Below are 23,891 nucleotides of genomic sequence, written 5' to 3'. Positions count from 1 at the left end.
GCTTCCGGTCGTTTAGTTGCTCAAAGAAGCTCAGCATTGTGCTAAAACACAATCCAGTCCACTGCTACTGTGGAATACTACATTCCAGAATGCTATGCCTGAATTTTGTACGAGGCTAGCCTGCATACCCCTTTGCTAATTGTGATGGCTTATGAGATTCTGACACCACAGTATCTATACGCTCCAGGACAGACAGGAAATCAGAGATAAACCTGGAAATTTTTTCATACAGGAAAACCCGGAAATTTTTTAGGATTCTGGGCATTTTTCATTATTTTAGTTTTCAGTTAAATTTTTGTAGTTTTGACTGATAAGAACTGATATCTAACAAAAAAATTTACTATAGTGTGCTACTGCAGCAATAAAATATAAACAAGAGACCAAAATAAAACTTTAGTTGCAAAGAGAATGTACCATTTGCAGCAACTAAACAAAAGTGTACACACAAGTATCGCCCGATAGCAAAATATGTTAAAAGGTTTAAAACAAAGTCTGTTTACATTTATAATAGGTCGCAGGGAAACACTGCAAATGGTGGTTTGAGAAGTGTAGTGGTGGTGTGAGAAACATTGTCAAAGTAAATTTTCTTTTAGGTAAGATGAATTGTGTTAAGTGTGAGAATGTGCAACAAATTTCTCAAATAACGAAGCATTTGAATCTCGTTCTAAACTGAACACTTTAAGGACCAGCCACTTAAAAAAATTTTGGGCCCAGAAGACCAGCCATTTATGCCATTATTTAAAAGTTGCTGGCACATTTGTGTCTGGTGTACCTTAAATGATATCACGCGATAAAAGAGGTCAAGCTTCAAGGTTAGTTTTCATATTTATTTTAGTTCTTTCATAGGTTACTAATTTGCGATAATGATGGCGTGAAGTATAATTATACTTTTAGAACTGTGCCAGGTGAATTCTTGAGCAGTTTCACACATAATTGGGTTTTCTGAGGATAAGTTGAAGTGAAGTGCTTGACAGAACATTTATTCAGCTAGGTAACCCACTAAATGTTCGATGCATGGCAGTGAAAGTTATAATTGTGCTTGTCAGAAATATTCAGCTTCTACAGTTTAAGCTGTGCTATTAGGATCCAGCCTAACCACACCCACTGAAAAAACAGCTAGAAATTATTGACAACCAACATTACATGTAAAAGGTTAGCTTTTCTTGTAGCTATACTGTATGTATAGTAATTTAAACCATTAACTTATCCTGTTCGTGTGTTCACGCTACTCAACAGTGATGTTGCTACTGGCTGACTACATCCCATGTCCTATGCTCTAAATATCTGCTGCCATTGGCTGGCAAATCATGTGACATGAGTTGTGACTGGCTGATAAAAATGGATTGAAATCTCGATGTCAGTGCTTCAGAAGTTACCGTGCTGTATTTGATGGAATTCATGTTTATATTTCCCTAATACAAAGATATGCAGTGTACATGTTGCCATGCATAAAAGATCTTTCCAAAACGCCCCCTCCCCCCTAAAGTGGTGAGAAGCTCTACGCCGCTGTATTAAATCATTATCACTCAAGGATTTGTAAGTTTTTTAGCACCAAGAGAAAGTGTATTGTCACTCAACATGGAAAAAAATGTACTTTCACTCTGGTTATAGTGAATTTTCACCATAGAAAAAGTGTTTTTTCACCTGGGGAAAGAAGTGTATTTTTAACTGGGAAAATACAGGATTTTGTTTTCTTGACCATGTATACACCCTGCACCACAACATTTCATCCCCCTTTTGGAGAATGTCAGGCTGTTGCTGAACATGTGAGCTACTAAAATAACATGGTATTGTTACATGGTCTGGGACACCAGTTCTGCACTGACGCGCCCATTCAGTGCAGCTATGAACTTTCAAAGAGAAACAAGCATAGTGGTATCAGTTGTATTATTCAGGTTTTTTATTGTCTTCCGTGCCACCCTGTCCCTCCCCTGCCCTCCCTCCTTTCAATTAAAAAGGATTGTCAGGTAGATGCAGCAGAGGACACATTAGATTGAGGGTCGTAGCCTCTTGTCGCAGCAAGCCGAAAAGTCTGTCTTGGGTCATAGCCTCTTGTCGCAGGAAGCCGAAAAGTCTGTCTCGAGATGTCACACAGTCCCGTTGAACAATACCCCATTGTTTGGTAATTTAGATAGTTCTGTTCCCCTTGAGCTTCCTTGCTCACAAAAGACAGTGATCACTAGGATCGAGTCATACAATAAACACAGCCACTGAGGACCTACTTTATGAAAATAAGTAGGTGGGCTGTAAGGATATGTAGTTTGCATCCTCCCACATCTGTTCCACGAGAAATACCCCCCTGCAGGCCTGGGGGTTAGAATAGGCCCGAGGTATTCCCGCCTGTTCTAAGGGGTGACTAAAAGGAATCTCACACCTTTCGGCCTTCGTGTGACGGTCCCCTGTAAGGTTTGACCTCCATATTTCAAAATTTTCCTGAAGAGCGAGCCAATTGGAGAAGGGCGCCTTACATGGTGCATAGAGTCCATCGTGCATTGAGATCTTTAGCCCACTTTCTCGTCGTGGCATTGCAGTCCCGCTCATCCTCCATCTCTTGGGTGAGGACACCTTCCTGGGTGCATTTTCCTCCACCCACTATGCAATGTCGTTATCTGTGCCGACAATGACCATGGAATGCTTTGCACCTCATATCCAGTATGGTAGCGAGACCGTTGTGGTGGGGCCGCCATGTACCCTGTTGATTGTAGCCCCCTAACTACACAGGGATCGCTCTGCTGATGCCTGCGGCGTTAACTCCCCATGTATGCCAAGGAGTAGATGTCCGTCACCCTGGGGCATCGGGACGCCCAGCAATGGCCATCCTGCCAGGTGGCCTTTGCTGTGAGTGGGTGGCACCCGTGGGAAGGGCCCCTGGTCGGAGTGGATGGAATCAGGGTGGATGACACGCAATGAAGCGTACCTCGTCATCACTTGTTGGTGATCAAATACCAGCAGTCTCTAAGTGTTCCAAGTCTCAATACAATGCAAGGCAGTATGATCCTGATGAGGACTCCTTTGTCTCACTGAAGCACTGGAGAAGCAATACGAAATGCAGAAGTCATCCGCATACAAAGAAGGGGGACTAACGGCCCTACAGCTGCTGCTAGGCCGTTAATGGCCACTAACAATAGAGATACAATTGATACGGAGCCCTGCGGAACACCATTCTCCTGAATACGTGGGAACTATGGGAGGCACCAACTTGGACACGGGACGTATGGAGTGACAGGAAGTTTTGGATAAAAATTGGGAGCGGGTCTCAGAGACCCCACTCACACAATATAGCAAGGATATCATGTTGAAAGTTCGTGTCGTACACTTTACGCAAGTCAAAAAAGATGGTAACCACATGTTGGTGTCTGGAAAAGACTGTTTGGATGGCAGGCTTGAGGGACACAAGATTATCAGCGGTAGAGCGACCCTGTTGGAAGCCATCCTGACATGGAGCCCGTATGCCACATGACTCCAGGACCCAACCCAAATGCCGACACACCATACGTTCCAGCAGCTTACAGAGAATGTTGGTGAGGCTGATGGGCCGATAGCTATCCACATCAAGCAGATTTTTACCAGGTTTCAGCACTGGAATGATGGTGCCCTCCCATCATTGCGATGGAAAGACGCCATCGCACCACATCCGGTTGTAGATGACAAGGAGATATTGCTTGTAGTCAGATGAGAGATCTTGAAACATCTGACTGCAGATCCGATCCAGCCAAGGAGCTGTATTGGGGCAATGTGCAAGGGCACTGAGGAGCTCCCACTCTGTAAAAGAGGCGTTATATGGTTCACTGTGGCATGTAGTGAACGACAGGACTTGCCTTTCCATCCGTTTGAGGGTGCGAAAGGATGGGGGTAGTTCTCTGATGAAGAGGCTCGAGCATAGTGCTCAGCAATCGCATCTGTGTCGTAAGAGAGCACGCCGTTGATGTTAATGCCACGGACACCTGTTGGGGTCTGGTACCCAAAAAGACATCTGATCTTCGTCCAGACTTGGGAAGGTGAAGTATGGCACCCAATAGTCGACACATACCTCTCCCAAAACTCCTGTTTCTGTTGTTTTATGAGCAGGTGGACATGAGCACGGAGCTGCTTAAAGGCTATTAGGTGCTCTATGGAAGGGTGCCACTTATGTCACTGTAGAGCTTGCCGACACTCTTTAATTGCCTCAGTGACGTCCTTTGACCACCAAGGGACTGTCTTTCGCCGAGGGCACCCTAGAGAATGAGGGACTGCATTTTCTGCCACGGAAACGATTGTTGTAGTGACCTGCTCAATCACAATATCGATGGCACCATGTGGGGGAGAGTTAACGGTGACAGCTGATGTGAAGGCTACCTAGTCTGCCTTGTTTAAAGCCCATCTGGGTAGGTTTCTGTGGGCATGACACTGGGGGAGTGACAGGAAGATGGGGAAGTGGTCACTACCACACAGGTTGTTATGTGCTGTCCAGTGGATAGATTGGAGAAGTCCTGGGCTGCAAATTGATAAATCAATGGCTGAGTAACTACCATGAGCCACACTGAAATGTGTGGCAGCCCCAGTATTTAAGAGGCAGAGGTCATGTTGGGACAGTAAATTTTTGACACCTCAGCCACGGCCAGTAAGCGTGGTGCTACACCACAAGGGGTTATGGGCGTTAAAATCTCCCAATAGTAGGAAAGGTTTAGGGAGTTGATCAATCACTGCAGCCAATGCGTTCAGGAGTACTGCACCATCTGGAGGCAAATATACATTGCAGACAGTTATTTCCTGCGTCGTCCATATCCTGACAGCCACAGCTTCAAGAGGGGTTTGAAGGGGCACAGGTTCCTACATATCGAGTTCAGGACATACACGCAAACTCCACCTGACACACTATTGTATTCGCCACAGTTCCTGTAATATCCCCTATAGCTGTGAAGGGCAGGGGACCACATTGCCAGGAACCAGGTTTCCTGGAGGGCCATGCAGAAAGCAGGTGTAATGCTTAACACTTGCCGTAGCTCAGCCAGGTGGTGGAAAAAAACGAAACAATTCCACTGGAGGAAGAAGTGATTGTGAGACTGGGATGTTACGAAACACTCAATGAGGCGGTCTACACTTCAGGGCCACCTGCTCCCACTGACATATTTCCTGAACAGGCTATATCCATTGTGTCTCAGGGTCTGGCAAGATCTAGGTCCTCAGCAGACACCAGAATCTTCACCTCATCCTCAGGCACAGAGCTTGTAGACAGCGGCAGTGTGGGTGCCACTGCAATTCCCATGGTTTTTGGGGTCTTCTTTCTGGATTTCTCTTGCTGATCCTTGGGTTTCTCTGGCTTAGAGAGCTTCACTGATTCCGTACCAAGGGCGGGAAAAGGAGACGGTAATTCGGATTCTCAGGAGAACTGCAAATGTGTGCAACACAAATGGTGAGCAGTTATGCACATCACATCCGAAATGGAGGGACTCCTTCTAAAAGTTCCCATTGCTAGGTGAATGCCATAGTGGTGCACTGGGTTGAGTACACGCAACGCTGAGGGCACCATAAACCAGACTCCCACAGTCAAGGCGGGATTGAACAATTGCTCTGTAAAGCTGCGCTCCACTGTCACTTCCTCTCGATTCTTGACGTGTTCTGGGGCTCTGAAGTTGTTTACACCGACAGCTTGATGGCTGATGGTAATGTTGGCTTCACCTATGCCCACAGAGGCCATATTGAATAACATTCCTCGCCCGCTGGCTGCAGTGTATTCATTGCAGAGCTTGTGGTCATATCTCGTGCACTTCAGTACATCCGTTCCTGTTCTGGTGAGTCGTTTCTTCTCTGTTCTTACTCCCTGAGCAGCTTACAAGCTATCGACCAGTGCTACCATCGCATCCTTTGGTAGTGAACATGTAGGAGTCCATATCTGCCCTGGAATGGTACAGTCGTTCAGTGGTGTTTGTGTGGACCCCAGGACATGTCAGAATCCAAGGCAATGAACTTGCTGACAGGCTGGCCAATCAGGCTACCCGGAAACCGCTCCTGGAGATGGGCATCTCTGAAACTGACCTGCATTCTGTCTTATGCCGCCAGGTTTTCGGCTCTGGGAGACGGTGTGGCATAACAGTATGCACAACAAACTGCATGTCATTAAGGAGACTGCGAATGTGTTTAAGTCTTCCTGCAGGCTTGTCTCTGATAATCAGTTGTCCTTTGTCGGCTCTGCATTGGCCATACGTGGCTCACACATGGTTACCTCCTCCGTCACGAGGACCCACCTCAGTGTCGCTGTGGCTCCCAAATGACGGTCGTCCACCTCTTGCTGGATTGCCCACTTTTAGGCGCTCTGTGGTGGACTTTCATCTTTTCATCTTTCCAACAATGCCTCAACAGCAGCTTTAGTTTTACGTTTTATTTGTGAGTGTGGGTTTTATCATTTGATCTGAGTTTTAGCACATGTCCTTTGCCCCTCTGTGTCCTCCACCCTAGGACTTTTAGGATGTAGGTTTTAATGTTTTGCAGAGTTGCTGGCTTCTCCTTTTTTATTCTCATGGTCAGCCAGCCATGGTAATCTGCTTTCTTGTTTTTAATCTCCTCTCCCTGTTTCTTGCGTGTGTCTGTGGTTTTTCTTGTCCTGTTTTGTCCATTGTAGTGTTTGTTGTCCTTCTGTTCTTCCTGTCTCTTGTTATTGCGCCATATGTCTTCTTTGTTTTCTTCTTTCCCATGGGTAAGTGTTCTTCTGGGAACAAGGGACCGATGACTTTGCAGTTTGGTCCCTTTCCCCCCCCCCCCTTTTAAACCAACCAATCCACGAGAAATAGTCATATCTCACATGTCCCCATGAGAATTTGGACCACCTGGCGGGGAAATATCATACCTGCTCCCTCCACATTGGTGCAGCTCTTCTGCTGTCATCTTAATGATAGAGCACAGATCACTGCTTTCTTTCTGCCCCATCCTGGAAGGAACATGTGCAAAAATCACTGCCCACCAAAACCATTCAACTACCCCCCCCCTCTCTCTCTCTCTCTCTCTCTCCAGTGCTACACTACATGCCAGCTGTAGGTTACTTTCTTTTTCTAGTGTTTCATATAAATTTAAAACCTGCATAATTACACTGAAATACATGGAATAGGCCTTGTGTCAACAGTCTGCATCTAAAATACGCCTACAGGAAAAAAAAAAAAAAAAAAAAAGCAATACCAAGCAGGAGCTGAGATAGGCCTGTTTGTACATCTGAAAGATGATATCTGTTCAGATTTCACGTCAGTCGCATAAAAGTGGTGCTAGTAGCACCACTATGATGAGGCAAATAAGATTTGCTTTAAATACATTCTGTAACATTTTTGGGCGTTAGTTACCTTTGAGACTGGACATAGGGAGTTGATGTTAGTCAAGAATGTCTTTAAGGCGAAATTATCAACACCTCTCTGAGTTTGCATGAGTTCGTGTAATAGGGTTACGAGAAGCTGGATGTTGCTTCTGTGATTCTGTAGAAAAACTTGTCAGGAATTTAGCCACTGTACACGAGCTGCCTGTGATGGTCACAAGAATGTACAGTCACTAGAAGGCCAGACTCTGGACGGCCATGTGGCACTACCAAGAGGGAAGACCATTGTATTTTGCATTTGGCTCTTGCTCATTGTACTGTATCTGTAGCAGCAATATCAGCAGCACTTGACACCACAGTGACACGACAAACTGTTTTAAACTGGTTATTTCAAGCACAGCTCCAAGCCAGATGTTCTGTAGTGTCAGGGTGTATACGACCCGGGGCAACCGGGAGATCCAGGAAAAACCTGAGAATTTTTTCATCCGGGAGGAAACCGGAAAAAAACCCGGGAATTTTTTAGAATTCCGGGAAATTTTCATTGTTTTTGTTTTCAGTTAAATTTTTGTAATATTGACTGGCAAGAACCGATACTCTAACAAAGGATATTACTGTATACCGCTATTTCAGAATAATACTACAACAGTAAAACATGAACGAGAGAAAAATCAAAAATAAAACTTAAATTGCAAAGGAAATGCGCCATATACAGCAACAAAACACAGTGCTCATACAAGCGTCTGCCAACAGCAAAATGTGTCAAAGGCTTTAGGAAGACTATGCAATGTTCCGTAACAACAAATTGCCTCCGATGAGAGTGACGTCACAACTGTTTACATTAGATTCGTTTTCGCAGTTACAAGCGGGATCATGCGCGTGTGCAGTTGACTAGTACCTTCTCCCACTTCTGGCTTCAGAAATGTGGCTGTTGGCTGTGTAAGCAGTCGCAGCAAGTGGCTCTATGCTACCGGGAAAAATTTTAGTGGAGCGCCCAAGCTGCCAGATTCTTGCATGCGCAGCATGCCCAGTTCTAGGAGGTGGGTGGGGGGCAAATTCATACTATTGAGGGAAAAAAACCTTGTTTCACAAAGCAACTAGCATCCAGCACATGTTAGTCTATCGATTATTCATATGAATATAATAGAGGGAAACATTCCACGTGGATTCCTGTATATGTGTGGATGGATATGTGCGTGTGTGCGAGTGTATACCTGTCCTTTTTTCCCCCTAAGGTAAGTCTTTCCGCTCCCGGGATTGGAATGACTCCTTACCCTCTCCCTTAAAACCCACATCCTTTCGTCTTTCCCTCTCCTTCCCCTCTTTCCTGATGAGGCAACAGTTTGTTGCGAAAGCTTGAATTTTGTGTGTGTGTTTGTGTTTGTTTGTGTGTCTATCGACCTGCCAACACTTTCGTTCGGTAAGTCACATAATCTTTTATTATTCATATGACTTTGAAACGCATCCCTGTCGGTTTTTGAACACATTCTAAGTTGATTTCTGAATGAATCGTAACTTGATTTGTGAATGCGTGCATAGTGTACATGATGTCTCTGTCAGGGGAATCCTCGTCGCATGTAGAAACAAACTTTCCTACAGACAAAAGGGGCTATAGGCCTACGAGCTGAGCGGAGTAAGGCCAAACGGATGAATGCCAACCGTTGTCTGATTGTGTGGTTGATCGGGTTAGCGAATGATGAGCGTTGTTATAATTACTAGCTAAATCCATAGATTCAGACTATGGGAGTGGAAATAAACGAATAACAGGTAAGAAAGATTACGTATTACCTTCTCGGTGTGTCTAAGAAAATGAAATGTTGCCAGAAAATTTTTGGCCAGATCACTATACTACTAAGGGCCAGTTGTACAGTCCCTGGCTAGCAGCCGCTTTAAATTCTATTCTGGAAGAAGCGCGGAAAAAGCGTTGTACGAACATGTAGCAACGCCTAACCGGAGAATAATCGCGGGATAACTAAACAGGTGATTCTGGCAGAGTTAGGGGAGTTAACCTGCGAATAAGCTTTGACATTGGCAGGAATAGCTACAGAATTAGTGATAACAAGACTGTTTGTTAGAACGAGGAGGGAGAAGAAACGTGGACATCACATAAATTATTGAACAATATGGCGATTCCAAGTTTGTATAAAAATTTCGTACTACTACTTTTCGATCTCATACTTGAGAAACTGTAGAGTTTTTGCTTGTACTAGGCCTAATATGCATTTGATATTGGTACTTTATGAATTATATTCTGTCGTTACATAAAAGACCGTTTGTGAGAAAACAGTCTCGTTTATTTGGTGTGTATTGCAATTGTTGCAATATTAGAAAGGCCTATTTGTTTTATCTAGCAGAGAGTGACAAAATAGACGTAATCAGATCGGGAAACCACACCAGTCTTGGGTCCTATTTGCATAAACAGCTTTTACAGTATTGGACAACGACATTTCGACTTTTCATGTAGCAAAACATTTGACGAACTTTGATGAGGTAATAGATTCTTTCGCAGAAAGGAAAGGACGCCATGTAAAGCTGTAGCAAGATTAGAGAGAAAAAAATTCTAGGATCTAAGGATTGAAGAAATGTGTATTGCCTTGCTTGTCTCATGTCTTTACTGGGTTTATGTATCCTATATTTAATTTTATGTCACACAAAGCAGCAAGTTGTTAGCTGATAGGGAATAAAGAGTGCAAATTTTCTGAAGAGTTTTTTTATTTTATTTTATTTTTTTTAAATTTTTTTTTATTTTTTTTTTTTTTTTAGGGGTGGGGGGGGGGGGGGGGGGCAGGATGTCAAACCGGCCAATTGTAAGCAGGAGAGGCACCACAGGACATTTTAATTTCCACTGTCCTGAATGTGGTTTGATGGCATCCATTACAAAATATACACGTTTCAGTTCCACAGAGCGAAGTACAGTGTCGTGCGATAGAAAAATGCTGTGTGAGGAGGCGAGGCACTGCCCTTTGGCACACTTAAGACCAAATAACATGTCTTACATTTCCTCGAACACATGTCTTATGCATCAGACTCTTCTTAAAGATGTGCGCTACAAAATGAACATATTTTTGAAAATTCGATTTTTTTTTTTTTTTTTAAATTTTTGATGTCCTATCTCAAACGCTCGAGGGAGTGGCGGAGTGTTGCACCGGTTCGGAAATATCGTACATGCGGGGCTGATGCGCAGAGCAGTCTGAGTTACAGTGGGGTAGTGGGTAGTCTTCACGTGACCCGTGTTTACATTTAGTGATTTTGCTGTTTCCTCTTCGTTTACTGGTCTCACGTCAAAAGGAAACAAAACAGATTTCTGATTTCCACCTTTCTGACAGTCAAGCATTAATTGCCTTGCAGAACAATGAAGTTATTTTTGTCGGTTCGCTATAGAAATTTTCTTTTTAATTCCACACAGTGTTCGCTGCATTTCAGGTGCACGTTTTCAACTTCTAGCACATATATCATTATACCATAATAAAGAACCAAACATGAGAGAACACAGTACTGATACTCCAAGAAAATTTACATCCCGAAAACCACATTGAAAAGCTTAATATCAGGTTGTGGCCTACTTAACTGGGAATATGGACATACAAATGTGCACTTTAAATGTGCACATTTTAGTGTGGGTCTCGAAATTCCGATGCTCTTGGAGTATCCTCTGATGTCTTGTTTCTTCTATGACATAATGTATGATCTTTTAATGTTTTACACGTATGAACATACGGGCTCCCTGCAACATCGTAGCTGCACAAGCGCGGTGACGCCTGTCATCTGTCGCTCTCTGGCAACTGCGGAAATGAACCTATTTCTAACAGGTCACGGGAAAATATTCCGAATGGTGGTTTGAAAAGCGTTACCATCAAAGTACCATTCTGGCAGTTACAACGGACCTATGTGCAATAATGTACGAAGAATTTCTTAAATCACAGAGTGTTTGACTCTCATTTAAAAATCAACTCTTTGATGACGAGCCATTTAGATGAATTTTGAGCCCAGAAGATCAGACATTTAAGTCGTTATTAAAAATTTTACGATCACATTTGTGTGATATATCGTAAATTGTAATACGCCCATAAAAGACCAACATTGTATGTGAAAGCATAGCTTCTCTTGCAGCGTATTAATCTGACAGACCAATATTATATGTTTCGTGTAGCAACACTATGTATATTAATTTAAACCATTAATTTTTTCTGTTTGTGTGTTTGCGCTACTTAACGGTGATGTTGCTATTGGCTGACTACATCACGTGTCCTAAGCTCTGAATACCCGCTGTCATCAGCTGGCGAGATCATGTGACATGAGCTATGACTGGCTTACAAAAGCGCATCGCAATATTGATTTCAATGCTTCGGAAAGTAACATGCTGTGTTTGGTGGAATTCGAATTTATACTTTCGTTATACGAATTTATGCAGCGTGCATGTTGCTGCACATCAAAGATCTTTCCAAAACGCGTTTTTTTCCCCTGCGTTTAGTTTTATAAAGCGCCGGGAAATTCTATTCCCATGTATAAAACCATAATTATTCAAAGGACTTATACAGTTCAGAGAGAAAATATAAAGTTAACAGGGAAAAAGTATGTATTCACCCGGGAGAAAGTGTTTTTAACCGGGAAATCCGGGAATTTTTTTTCCTTGTCCACGTATACACCCTGAGTGTGCATTCTTCTAACCTGCAAACACCACCATTTGCAACTTCAGTGTTGTCAAGCTAGAGCTTATTGGAAGTCAGGTTGGAGGTCTGTTGTTTTTTCTGATGAAAGTTGTTCTGCCTCAGTGCCAGTGATGGCCTTGTTTTGGTTAGGAGGAGGGAGGTGAGGGCCTTTTACCGAACTGTGTGCATGCTATACACACTGGACCTACACCTGAGTTGTGGTCTGGGGAGCAGGAGCACTTCCGTGGCTATCCCACCTACCCTGACTGCAGATTTGTTCATAAGTGTGGTTCTGACCTGTTGTACTGCTACTCATGAACAGCATTCTAGGAGGTATTTTCCGACAGCAAAGTGCTTGCTCCCATACCGCTGTAAAACCCAACATGCTCTGCAGAGTGTCGACATGTTGCCTTGGCCTGCTCATTCACCAGATCTGTCTCCAGTGCCAGTGGAGCACATATGGGATTTCATCGGATGACAACTCCAGCGTCATCCACAAACAACATTAACCATTCCTGTATTGACTAACCAAGTGCAACAGACGTGGTACACTGTTCCACTAACTGATATCTGGCATCTATAGAACACAATGCATCTTCATGCTTGCGTTCAACATTCTGGTGGTTACACCATGTATTAATGTACCAGCTTTTCACATTTGCAGTGGCTAATCTCGCACCTACATTAATCGGTGATCTTGTAACATTAACCACCTACGTTTGTTACCAAGACAAATGTAGTCCCAGAATGTCATTTCTTTAAATTATTCTGTTGGCATTGCCTTCATGTTTTTTATATATATACAGGTGTCTGTGTGTGTGTGTGTGTGTGTGTGTGTGTGTGTGTGTGTGTGTGTGTGTGTGTGTGTGTGTGTGCGCGCGCGCGCGCGCGCGCGCGCGCGCGCGCGCGCGCGAGTGTATACCTGTCCTTTTTTCCCCCTAAGGTAAGTCTTTCCACTCCCGGGATTGGAATGACTCCTCACCCTCTCCCTTAAAACCCACATCCTTTCGTCTTTCCCTCTCCTTCCCTCTTTCCTGATGAGGCAACAGTTTGTTGCGAAAGCTTGAATTTCGTGTGTATGTTTGTGTTTGTTTGCGTGTCTATCGACCTGCCAGCACTTTCGTTTGGTAAGTCACATCATCTCTGTTTTTAGATATATTTTTCCCATGTGGAATGTTTCCCTCTATTATATATATATATATATCTGGTGTATATTTCTTGTGTTGACCTCTTCCAGTGTTCCAAGAATTAGCTACACTGGCAGTACAGAACAGCTGTAACACAAAGCAAGAGTATCCTAGTGTGCTCTTTTTCACTTAATAAATGATAATGCCACTGACTGGGCTATTATGATACCTGCCTTACATTCATTCAATTTTCTTTCGTCCTCGTAACATAGTTATTGTCTCTTTCAAATATTTAAATTGTTCACCCCCCCCCCCTCTCTCTCTCTCTCTCTCTCTCTCTCTCTCTCTCTCTCCTGGCCTAACTCTAGGTCTTAACACACCTGGCAAAGTAAGTATTATCAACTGCTGGAGTGGCTTGTTCACTTCTTCATGCCACTTTTCCTTTCTTACCTCCTCCGCCCTTTTTGAGATGGATGCCTACAGCATACTCTGAAAGGGTTGAGAGTTTTAATTTCATGTTTACCAGCAATGTCGTCTTGAACACTTTTTAGGGGCCTTGATAATGAGCATTCTTTTTTTAATATTTCCCCTTGGGCTGTAGGGGCTCGTCAACATTATCCACTGCCCTACATGGTATTTAGGTAACTTGTCTTCCTATGTAACATGTGCTTCTGTCATTCTAGGGTCTTGGTATTCACTTTTTGCACTTGACGCCATATCATCCTTAAGGTCTTAACAAAACTCTGCACTGATGCACTGTTTTTCCACCACTATGGGTGTCATATCTCAAATTTTAGAAGCATCTTCCATACATACACTACTTTCTATAGTCATAGACTCTTACGAATCTTCAAATTGTAAACCACAACAATGTAAGGTAACAGCATATTCCAGTCATTATGAAGGCAGTTCCCAAAGTGACTTGAGACCCTTCATATCATTCCCGTGAACTCGTTCCATTCTTCCATGTACTAGTGAGTGTAATATGCTTGTTTTTAATTTACAAATTCCGTGCTTCATTAGTTTCGACATGAAATTCTTGCATTGGGTCATAATCGAGGTCTCTGGAGTACTGAACTTTAATAATCGATTAGTAATCATGGCGTATGCTGATTTGTAATGGCTGTCATTTCTACATAGTGTGAAAAATGGTTTATCATCAACACACGAAGATTCCCTATCGGCGTTCACCCAAAAGGACCTAAGTTGTCCAACTTGATAACCTCCAACAGTTTACAGCTTTCAGTAATCTCAGCCGTGAAATACACTGATGAATTTATTCACCTTGGTATGAATTTTAAAATATCATGCAATGAATTGACAACCAGCTGCAAGCCTGAAATTTGAACGTTAATTCAGCTTGTTGCACACATAGTACTTAGTTCTTTATGAATTGACCTATGACCTGCGTACATGTCCGCTATCAGTATTGTTCAGCTGCGTGTAATTTGGTGTTTTGTGCTCTCCATGCTCTGCTAATATGTGATCACACACCTGCTTTAATATTTAATTTTGCAGTGTAGATGGGACCTCAATATGAGGTCCGAGTTTTATTTACTTACCTAACACATTGTCATAGACAATAAATTGTTGTTGAGTTGCAAATAGTGTACAATCTTCATTAGCTGCTTGTGCTTTCTGCCATTATGCATTGGTGGAACCTACTCATAATGTAAAACATTGAAATTAAATAATACTGTGTATGAGAATCAGCTTCCCTTTCTCTGTTGCAGAGTAGTTCTTTTCTGCTTTCTTCAACTGATTCGAGGCGTAGGAAACAAGATTTTTTTTTCTTTGTGTACTTCAGGACTCAGTTCACAGCCAAGCATGTGATGATGTTGGTGTCTGTGTCGGTGTTGGTGTTGGTGGTGGTGATGGTTGTTGTTTTATGCTGTTCTCCATACTATTCTACTTCGTGCAAGCCTCTTCATCTCCACTGTGATTATCTCTTGGACTCCCTGTACAATTTTTACCCACCACTTCCTTCTTGTACTAAACTGATGTCTCTGAACCTGTCCCATCAACTTATCCCTTCTTTTAATCAAGTTATGCTACAAATGTCTTTTCTCCCCAAAGCTTTTCAGTACCCCCTCATTAGTTATGCTTCTGTTATCTTCATGTCTGAACTGCTTGTCATTCGGGTTTCATCTCCTTACAGAGCTGTGCCTCAGACAACTCCCTTCAGAAATGCTTTTCTTGCCATTGTCAGTTTCTATTTTATGTCTAGTTTACTTTGGGCATTGTCATTTATGTTGTTCCCCAAATAGTAAAATCCATCTCCTATTTTTATGGCTGATTGTATAACACAGTTGACCCCTGCATTAACATTGTCGCATTGGAGTCCAAGGCTTGGCTCCACCGTAAAAGTGTCAACAAAGAAAATGACGTCAGACCAACCTTAAATCCCCATGCTATAAACGTAAATTGTAGTTTGTCGGCATGAAGCAGGATCATCTTTGACCAGCAAAAGTTTGCATATCAAGTAAAGTTCAGCTGCAATTGTCAGTTCACAACCTAGTGGCATTACAAAACAGTGCTTGTGTTATGTTAAAATATGGGTTAAAAGGTAGTATTTTAAGCAAATATTTGAATATGTCACTTGCACAATTCTGAAGCTCTAACTATTTTTTTAGACCTATAAGGTTATCATAAATGTAATTAATGAGTGCAAGATAATGACTGATTACATAACAATTTTTGGACATGACTTCAATTAATGTGATTGGTTTAAGGTGTTTTATAGATAATGGAAGCATAAGAAGGGAAATAAGAAATGTTTACAGTGAAAAGATTAAGTACACAGAGTTCAGCAGCAGCCAATAACAATTGAACACTTACAAAAATGTTCTCATAAGCTGGAATAGCAGTAATTTCACATTAAATTCCTAACTACCAATAAAGTTCTTAAATTGCTATGCCAACTGCACACACACATTAGTGAAGAAGACAACTATGCATTTGCAAGGCAGTTTGTCATTATCAGGTGGTGGCTATATGGTTGCATTCTGGAATGCTGACCAGAGGATCTTGGGTTTGAACCAACATTAGTTCCTGAGATTTTTAACTGCAGCATTTGACTTGAACTGTACAAAGCATTCTTACGTTATTCTGATGTGGCAGATTTATTCTGGCGTGGCACATTTTATAACAGAATAGTGGGTTGTGTATTGCACATCTGCCTGTAATTAGAGTTATTTTTAGATCAAGATATGCACTGAATTCTCTGATAGCTTTTGTTGATGTTCATCTTGCAACCTATTTCCAAGACACTATAAATTCTGTTCAACTGATTTTCTAAGTTCTTTGCTGTCTTTGATAGTATTATTATTACGGTGTCATCAACAAACACAAGGGTTTTTATTTCTTCTCCCTGAGCTTTAATTTCTTCTCCTTCTTGGTTTTCTTTAATTTTGCTCAATGTGTAGATTGAATAACGTGGGATATGCTAAAATTCTCTCTCGCTCCCTTCTCAGCACTGTTTTATGCCTATCCACTCTCATAACTGCCATCAGATTGCTATACAATTTGTATGCAGCCTTTTGCTCCCCCTTCCCTTTTTTTACCCCTAATGCCTCCAAAATTTGAAAGAGTAGTCCAGTCAACATGTCTAAAACTTTCTCTGAGTCTACAGATGCTATAAACATAGGTTGGCCTTTTTGTAACTATCTTCTAAGCTAACTTATCGGGACGATATTGCTTTATGTGTTCCTCAGTTTCTGTGGAACCCAAACTGAGCTTCACTGAGGGTGGCTTCTACCAGTTTTTTCCATTCTTCTGTGAATAATTTGAGTCGGTATTTTGCAACCATGGCTTTTAACTGATAGTTGACTAATATTTACAGCTGTTGGCATCATATTTCTTTGTAATTGGAGTTATTAAGTATTTTTGGAGTCTGAGGGTATTTCCTCTGTCTCATACATCTTGCACTTCAGATGTGATACTTATGTCATGGCTGGCTCTCCCTAGGATATCAGTAGTTCCGACTTAAGTCATTCAGTACTCTGTCGAATTCTTCTCACAGTATTGTATCTCGCATCTCATCTTCATCTACAATCCTCATCCTTTTCTATTAATATTGCTTACAAGTTAATAGCTCTTGTATTGACTCGTATTCATTTTTTCTTATGTTCAGCCAGGTATTTGCAGTTTTGTGCAGTATATTGCTGGTGTCAGCCCAAGCGAATGGCGGCTTTCAGGCGACGTCCAGAGTGGACTGAAAACATAGATTTGTTTCCTGTTACAAACAAAATTTTTTGTTTCCAGTTAAAAACAAAATTATTTTGTTTCCAGTTAAAAACAAAATTATTTTGTTTCCAGTTAAAAACAAAATTATTTTGTTTCCAGTTAAAAACAAAATTATTTGGTTTCCAGTTAAAAGCAAAATTATTTGGTTTCCAGTTAAAAGCAAAATTATTTGGTTTCCAGTTAAAAGCAAAATTATTTGGTTTCCAGTTAAAAGCAAAATTATTTGGTTTCCAGTTAAAAGCAAAATTATTTGGTTTCCAGTTAAAAGCAAAATTATTTGGTTTCCAGTTAAAAGCAAAATTATTTGGTTTCCAGTTAAAAGCAAAATTATTTGGTTTCCAGTTAAAAGCAAAATTATTTGGTTTCCAGTTAAAAGCAAAATTATTTGGTTTCCAGTTAAAAGCAAAATTATTTGGTTTCCAGTTAAAAGCAAAATTATTTGGTTTCCAGTTAAAAGCAAAATTATTTGGTTTCCAGTTAAAAGCAAAATTATTTGGTTTCCAGTTAAAAACAAAATTATTTGGTTTCCAGTTAAAAACAAAATTATTTGGTTTCCAGTTAAAAACAAAATTATTTGGTTTCCAGTTAAAAACAAAATTATTTGGTTTCCAGTTAAAAACAAAATTATTTGGTTTCCAGTTAAAAACAAAATTATTTGGTTTCCAGTTAAAAACAAAATTATTTGGTTTCCAGTTAAAAACAAAATTATTTGGTTTCCAGTTAAAAACAAAATTATTTGGTTTCCAGTTAAAAACAAAATTATTTGGTTTCCAGTTAAAAACAAAATTATTTGGTTTCCAGTTAAAAACAAAATTATTTGGTTTCCAGTTAAAAACAAAATTATTTGGTTTCCAGTTAAAAACAAAATTATTTGGTTTCCAGTTAAAAACAAAATTATTTGGTTTCCAGTTAAAAACAAAATTATTTGGTTTCCAGTTAAAAACAAAATTATTTGGTTTCCAGTTAAAAACAAAATTATTTGGTTTCCAGTTAAAAACAAAATTATTTGGTTTCCAGTTAAAAACAAAATTATTTGGTTTCCAGTTAAAAACAAAATTATTTGGTTTCCAGTTAAAAACAAAATTATTTGGTTTCCAGTTAAAAACAAAATTATTTGGTTTCCAGTTAAAAACAAAATTATTTGGTTTCCAGTTAAAAACAAAATTATTTGGTTTCCAGTTAAAAACAAAATTATTTGGTTTCCAGTTAAAAACAAAATTATTTGGTTTCCAGTTAAAAACAAAATTATTTGGTTTCCAGTTAAAAACAAAATTATTTGGTTTCCAGTTAAAAACAAAATTATTTGGTTTCCAGTTAAAAACAAAATTATTTGGTTTCCAGTTAAAAACAAAATTATTTGGTTTCCAGTTAAAAACAAAATTATTTGGTTTCCAGTTAAAAACAAAATTATTTGGTTTCCAGTTACAAACAAAATTATTTGGTTTCCAGTTACAAACAAAATTATTTTTAAAGCAGAATTTTATGTGCCCATTCAATCGAGTGCTCCCATATTAGTCTAATGTAATACCGGTATTTGTTTTATCGATGTGTATTAACAGGGATTGCAAAATACTGAGCAGTGCTTCTGTACGCGAGTAGCAGTTAGCGCAGGACAGGGCGGAGCTGCTGTTGCTGGATTATGGTTATTCTTAAGGTTTTACTGTCCCTTTTAACGCGCATTGATAAAACACACATTGCATGGGAGTAATTTGGGATCGAACGGTCACAAAAAATTCCACTTTAAAAATAATTTTGTGTGTCTGGCCATCAGGTGAAAGATGTGATCAGCAGTAGTTGTTTGGGGTATACATTCCAAAAACAAAACGACAAAACAATGAAACACAAGAGAAAAATGCGCCTGGTGACTGTTAGGAGGGACATCCTGTGTATTCCTTCCATCTTTCTGATTTCCCTTCTTTGCTTAGTACCGATTTTCCATCTGAGCTCATGATACTCATACAACTGCTTCTCTTTTCTCCAGTTTTCTGTAATTTTCATACAGGTGGTATCTATCTTCCCCTAGTTATATATGCTTCTACAGGCTCGCTTAGACATTTTGCACATTCTGTCAATCTTCTTCTTTAAACATCTGTATTCTCGTTTGTGTGCTTCATTTTATGCTTTTTGATATTTTCTCCTTTTATCAGATTCAAAATGTTATGTGGTGTCCAAGGATTTCTACTAGGGTTTGTACATCGACATATGTACGCTGCAAACCACCGTGAGGTGCATGTCAGAGGGTACCTCCCATTGTACCAGTTATTAGGCTTTCTTCCTGTTCCATTCACATCTAGAGCATGGGAAGAATGACTGTTTGAATGCCTCTTTGCATGCAGTAATTATTCTAATCTTACCTCCACGATTGCTATGTGAGCGATACATAGGGGATTATAGTACATTCCTTGAGAAATCTTTTAAAGCTGGTTCTTGAAACTTTGTTAATAGACTTTCTCGGGATAGTTTACATCTGTCTTTAAGTGTCTGCCATTTCAGTTCCTTCAGTATCTCTGTGACACACTCCCATGGATTAAACAAACCTGTTAGTCCTATTTGCTACGGATCCCACACACTTGAGCAGTACCCTAGAACTGATCGCACAAGTGATTTGGAAGCAATCTCATTTGTAGACTGAAATCAAACCATGGAAAATCCAGGATGGAATGCAACAATATTATGAGAAGGAAAGTTGCTACTTGCCATATAGCGGAGATGCCGAGTCGCAGAAGACTTTCACGATTAAAGCAGCACCAGTGCACGATAGGAGTCTCGACTGGGTGGGGGTTGCGGACAGTAAAGTGCTACAGATTAGACAGAGGGCAGGGGTGATGTGGGGGGGGGGAGCAGTGGGAAAGGAGAGAAAGACACGGTGTGGTGGTGGAATGACGGCTGTGTGGTGCTCGAATGGGAGCAGGGAAGGGGCTGGATGGGTGAGGACATGACTAATGAATGTTGAGGCCAGGGGGGTATTGGGAACGTAGGATGTATTGCAGGGAAAGTTCCTACTTGCACAGTTCAGAAAAGCTGGTGTTGGTGGGAAGGATCCATATGGCCCAGGCTGCAAAGCAGTCATTGAAAAGAAGGATATTATGTTCGGCAGCATGTTCAGCAACAGGGTGGTCGACTTGTTTCTTAGCCACATTTTGTCGGTGGCCATTCATGTGGACTGACAGCTTGGTGTTTGTCATGCCTGCATAGAATGCAGCACAGTGGTTGCAGCTTAGCTTGTAGACCACATGACTGGTTCCACAGGTAGCCCTGTCTTTGATGGGGTAGGTGATGTTAGTGACGAGACTGGAGTAGATGGTGGTGGGAGGATGTGTGGGACAGGTCTTGAATCTAGGTCCGTACATTCTCCCACCACAACCCACTCCAGTCCAGTCACTAACATCACCTTTCCCATCAGAGGCAGAGCTACCTGTGAAACCAGTCATGTGGTCTACAACCGAGGCTGCAACCACTGTGCTGCATTCTATGTAGGCATGACAAACAACAAGCTGTCTGTCTGCATGAATGGCCATTGACAAACTCTGGCCAAGAAACAAGTGGACTGCCCTGTTGCTGAAAAAGCTGCCAAACATGATATCCTTCATTTCAATGACTGATTCACAGCCTGTGCCATATTCATCCTTCCCACCAACACAAGCTTTTCTGAATTGCGCAGGTGGGGACTTTCCCTGGAATACATTTTACGTTCCCTAACTCTCCTGGCCTCACCCTTTGTTAATCACTGTCCTCACCCATCTGGCCCCTTCCCTGTTCCCATTCAGCACTACACAGCCATCATTCCTCCACCACCACCACCACCACCACATCCAGTCTTTTTATTTCTCTCCTTAATCGCTACTTCGCCCCCCTCCCCACATCTCCCCTGCCCTCCGTATAACCTGTAGCACTTCACTGTCACCATACCATTCCTCCCCCTCCCCACCTCGGCCTCTTTACCCCCACCCAGTCGCCAGTGCCATCATGCGCCGGTGCTGCTGCTCGCAGTGTGGTTTCAGTTGCCTGAGGCTCCAGTTGTGCATGTGTGTATTGTTGATAAAGGCCAATGGTTGAAAGCTTTTATTGTGAAAGTCTTCTTGTTGTGTCTATCTGCGACCTTCATAGGTGGTGGTCCAGATCGCTGTACACACCAGTACCTCTAATACCCAGTAGCATGTCCTCTAGCATTGATGCATGCCAGTATTAGTCATGGCATACTATCTACAAGTTCATCAAGACATTGTTGGTCCAGATTGTCCCATTCCTCAATGGCGATTCGGCGTAGATCCCTCAGAGTGGTTGGTCGGTCACATCGTCCATAAACATCCCTTTATAATCCATGCCAGGCATGTTTGATAGGTTTCATGTCTGGAGAACATGCTGATCACTCTGGTCGAGTGAGGTCTTTATCCTGAAGGAAGTCATTCACAAGACGTGCACAATGGTAGCGCGAATTGTCATCCATGAAGACGAATGCTTCACCGATATGGTTGCACTATCGGATGGAGGATAGCATTCACATATCGTACAGCCATTATGGTGCCATCCATGACCACCAGCGGCATTCGTTGGCCCCACATAATACCACCCCAAAACATCAGGGAACCTCCACCTTGGAGCACTCGCTGGACAGTGTGTCTGAGGCATTCAGCCTGGCCGGGTTGCTTCAAATACGTCTCCGGCAATTGTCTGGTTGAAGGCATATGTGACACTCATTGGCGAAGAGAACGTGATGCCAATACTGTGCAGTCCATTTGGCATGTTGTTGGGTCCATGTGTACCACACTGCGTGGTGGTGTGGTTGCAAAGATGGGCTTTCCCATGGACGTCGGGAGTGAAGTTGCGCACCAAGCAGCCTATTGTGCACAGTTGGAGTCGTAACACGATGACCTGTGGCTGCATGAAAAGCATTATTCAACATGGCGACGTTGCTGTCAGTGTTCCTCCGAGCCATAATATATAGGTAGCAGTCATCCAAGGCAGTAGTAGCCCTTGGGCAGCCTGAGCGAGGCTTGCCCTCGACAGGTCCTGTCTCTCGTCAATGTTCAAACAACATTGCTTTGGTTCACTCTGAGATGCCTTGACACTTCCCTTATTGAGAGCCCTTCCTGGCACAAAGTAACAATGCGGACACAATTGAACTGTGGTATTGACTGTCTAGGCATGGTTGAACTACAGACAACACGAGCCGTGTACCTTCTTCCTGGTGGAATGACTGGAACTGATCGGCTGTCGGACCACCTCCATGTGCTGCTCATGCATGGTTGTTTACATCTTTGGGCAGGTTTAGTGACATCTCTGTACAGTCAAAGGGACTATGTCTGTGGTACAATATCCACAGTCAACATCTATCTTCAGGAGCTCTGGGAACCAGGGTGATGCAAAACTTTTTTTGATGTGCGTACAACATCCTTTAGTAATCATTGGGTACATACAGGAAGTGTATCACTGCTTCTAGGAGCCTGCTGTGGCAAGTAGGCAGCATGTGGGTAGGCTTACGCAACAGAATGATACAGCAGTATAACAGTGGCGTGCATCGCCTTGCAGATGCAAGACTGGAGTCAGCTCAGCAGCTCGCAAGCTTGGGGCCGGAATTGTTTATACTGCAGGCAGCCGCAACTGGCTGGCAAAGACACGCATATGTTCCACATAGAACCCAGGACGCTCAGAGGCTGGCTGGGGTGTCAGGCTATGGCATCTGGGGGATGACCTCGACTCAGTGGTGCCAGTTCGATGCTGCTGCTTGATGCAGCTGTATCTGCTTGGCCAAACAGTTGACCGGTGACTGGCCTGGAGAATGTTACAATGTTGGCTTTAGTCAGAAGTACAAGTACTGCTAATGGCCGAATGGAAAGCATTTATACTTGCTCCAGGCAGTTGTGTTGTGACATGTAGTTGGCCACTGAAGTGCACAATTGTGTTACAACATGTTATTATCTAGTTCACTGCTACTGTGGAATGTTGCATTGCAGAATGCTATGTCAGCTTTATTTTAGTGCCAAACTTCTGAATTTCGTGGTGGCTGTCCTCTCACCATAGAAGTGCTCTGAGTAGCCTCCAGCTACTTTCTACTTCTGCATTGTCATGCATTTTTAAATTTTTAAGTATGTGTTTTATTTATCTAACAGTTTAAGTTACTGGGTAACTAGTTTATACAGTCTTTATTTTCTTTCCCCATTTTAGTGGTACTGACTATGATGACTCTTCTTGCATTATACTTCAGTGACCGGCTATAGTTCTTAGCTACCTGGGTTTTATCTCACTTGTAACCATCTGACTTTAGTTGCTGTCACCCAAATTGTCAACCTCGATGACAAAATCACATACCCTGGAGCTGACAATTCTTTTTCATTCAACGTGGTTCTACATGAATTTGCAGGGCACCAAGGGACTTATACAATCACAATGTCCTTTTAAACCCACAGTAGTCATCCTTTTGCAAACCGTGATGGCTTGCCTGAGACTGATGCTGCAATAGAGTCAGTGTTGTTATTGTTACATTTACAGTATCTTTGTGGAGGAGATACATTATTGTTAACACATAACACTGATTTTGGAAATCTTTGAATGAATGAATGTAAATAATAAATATATAAATATAAAAATTTAGTGACA

General features: G+C 41.9%; 1 protein-coding gene across 1 annotated transcript in view; it reads left to right on the top strand.

Annotated features, from left to right (window-relative positions):
• LOC126251530 (histone-lysine N-methyltransferase NSD2) overlaps window positions 1–23,891 on the top strand; it is a 115,668-nt gene that overhangs the window by 78,278 nt on the left and 13,499 nt on the right. The window lies entirely within an intron of this gene.

This window comes from Schistocerca nitens, chromosome 4, assembly GCF_023898315.1.
Source record: "Schistocerca nitens isolate TAMUIC-IGC-003100 chromosome 4, iqSchNite1.1, whole genome shotgun sequence".
Classification (NCBI taxonomy): domain Eukaryota; kingdom Metazoa; phylum Arthropoda; class Insecta; order Orthoptera; family Acrididae; genus Schistocerca; species Schistocerca nitens.
This window is presented reverse-complemented; position numbering and strand designations above follow the sequence as displayed.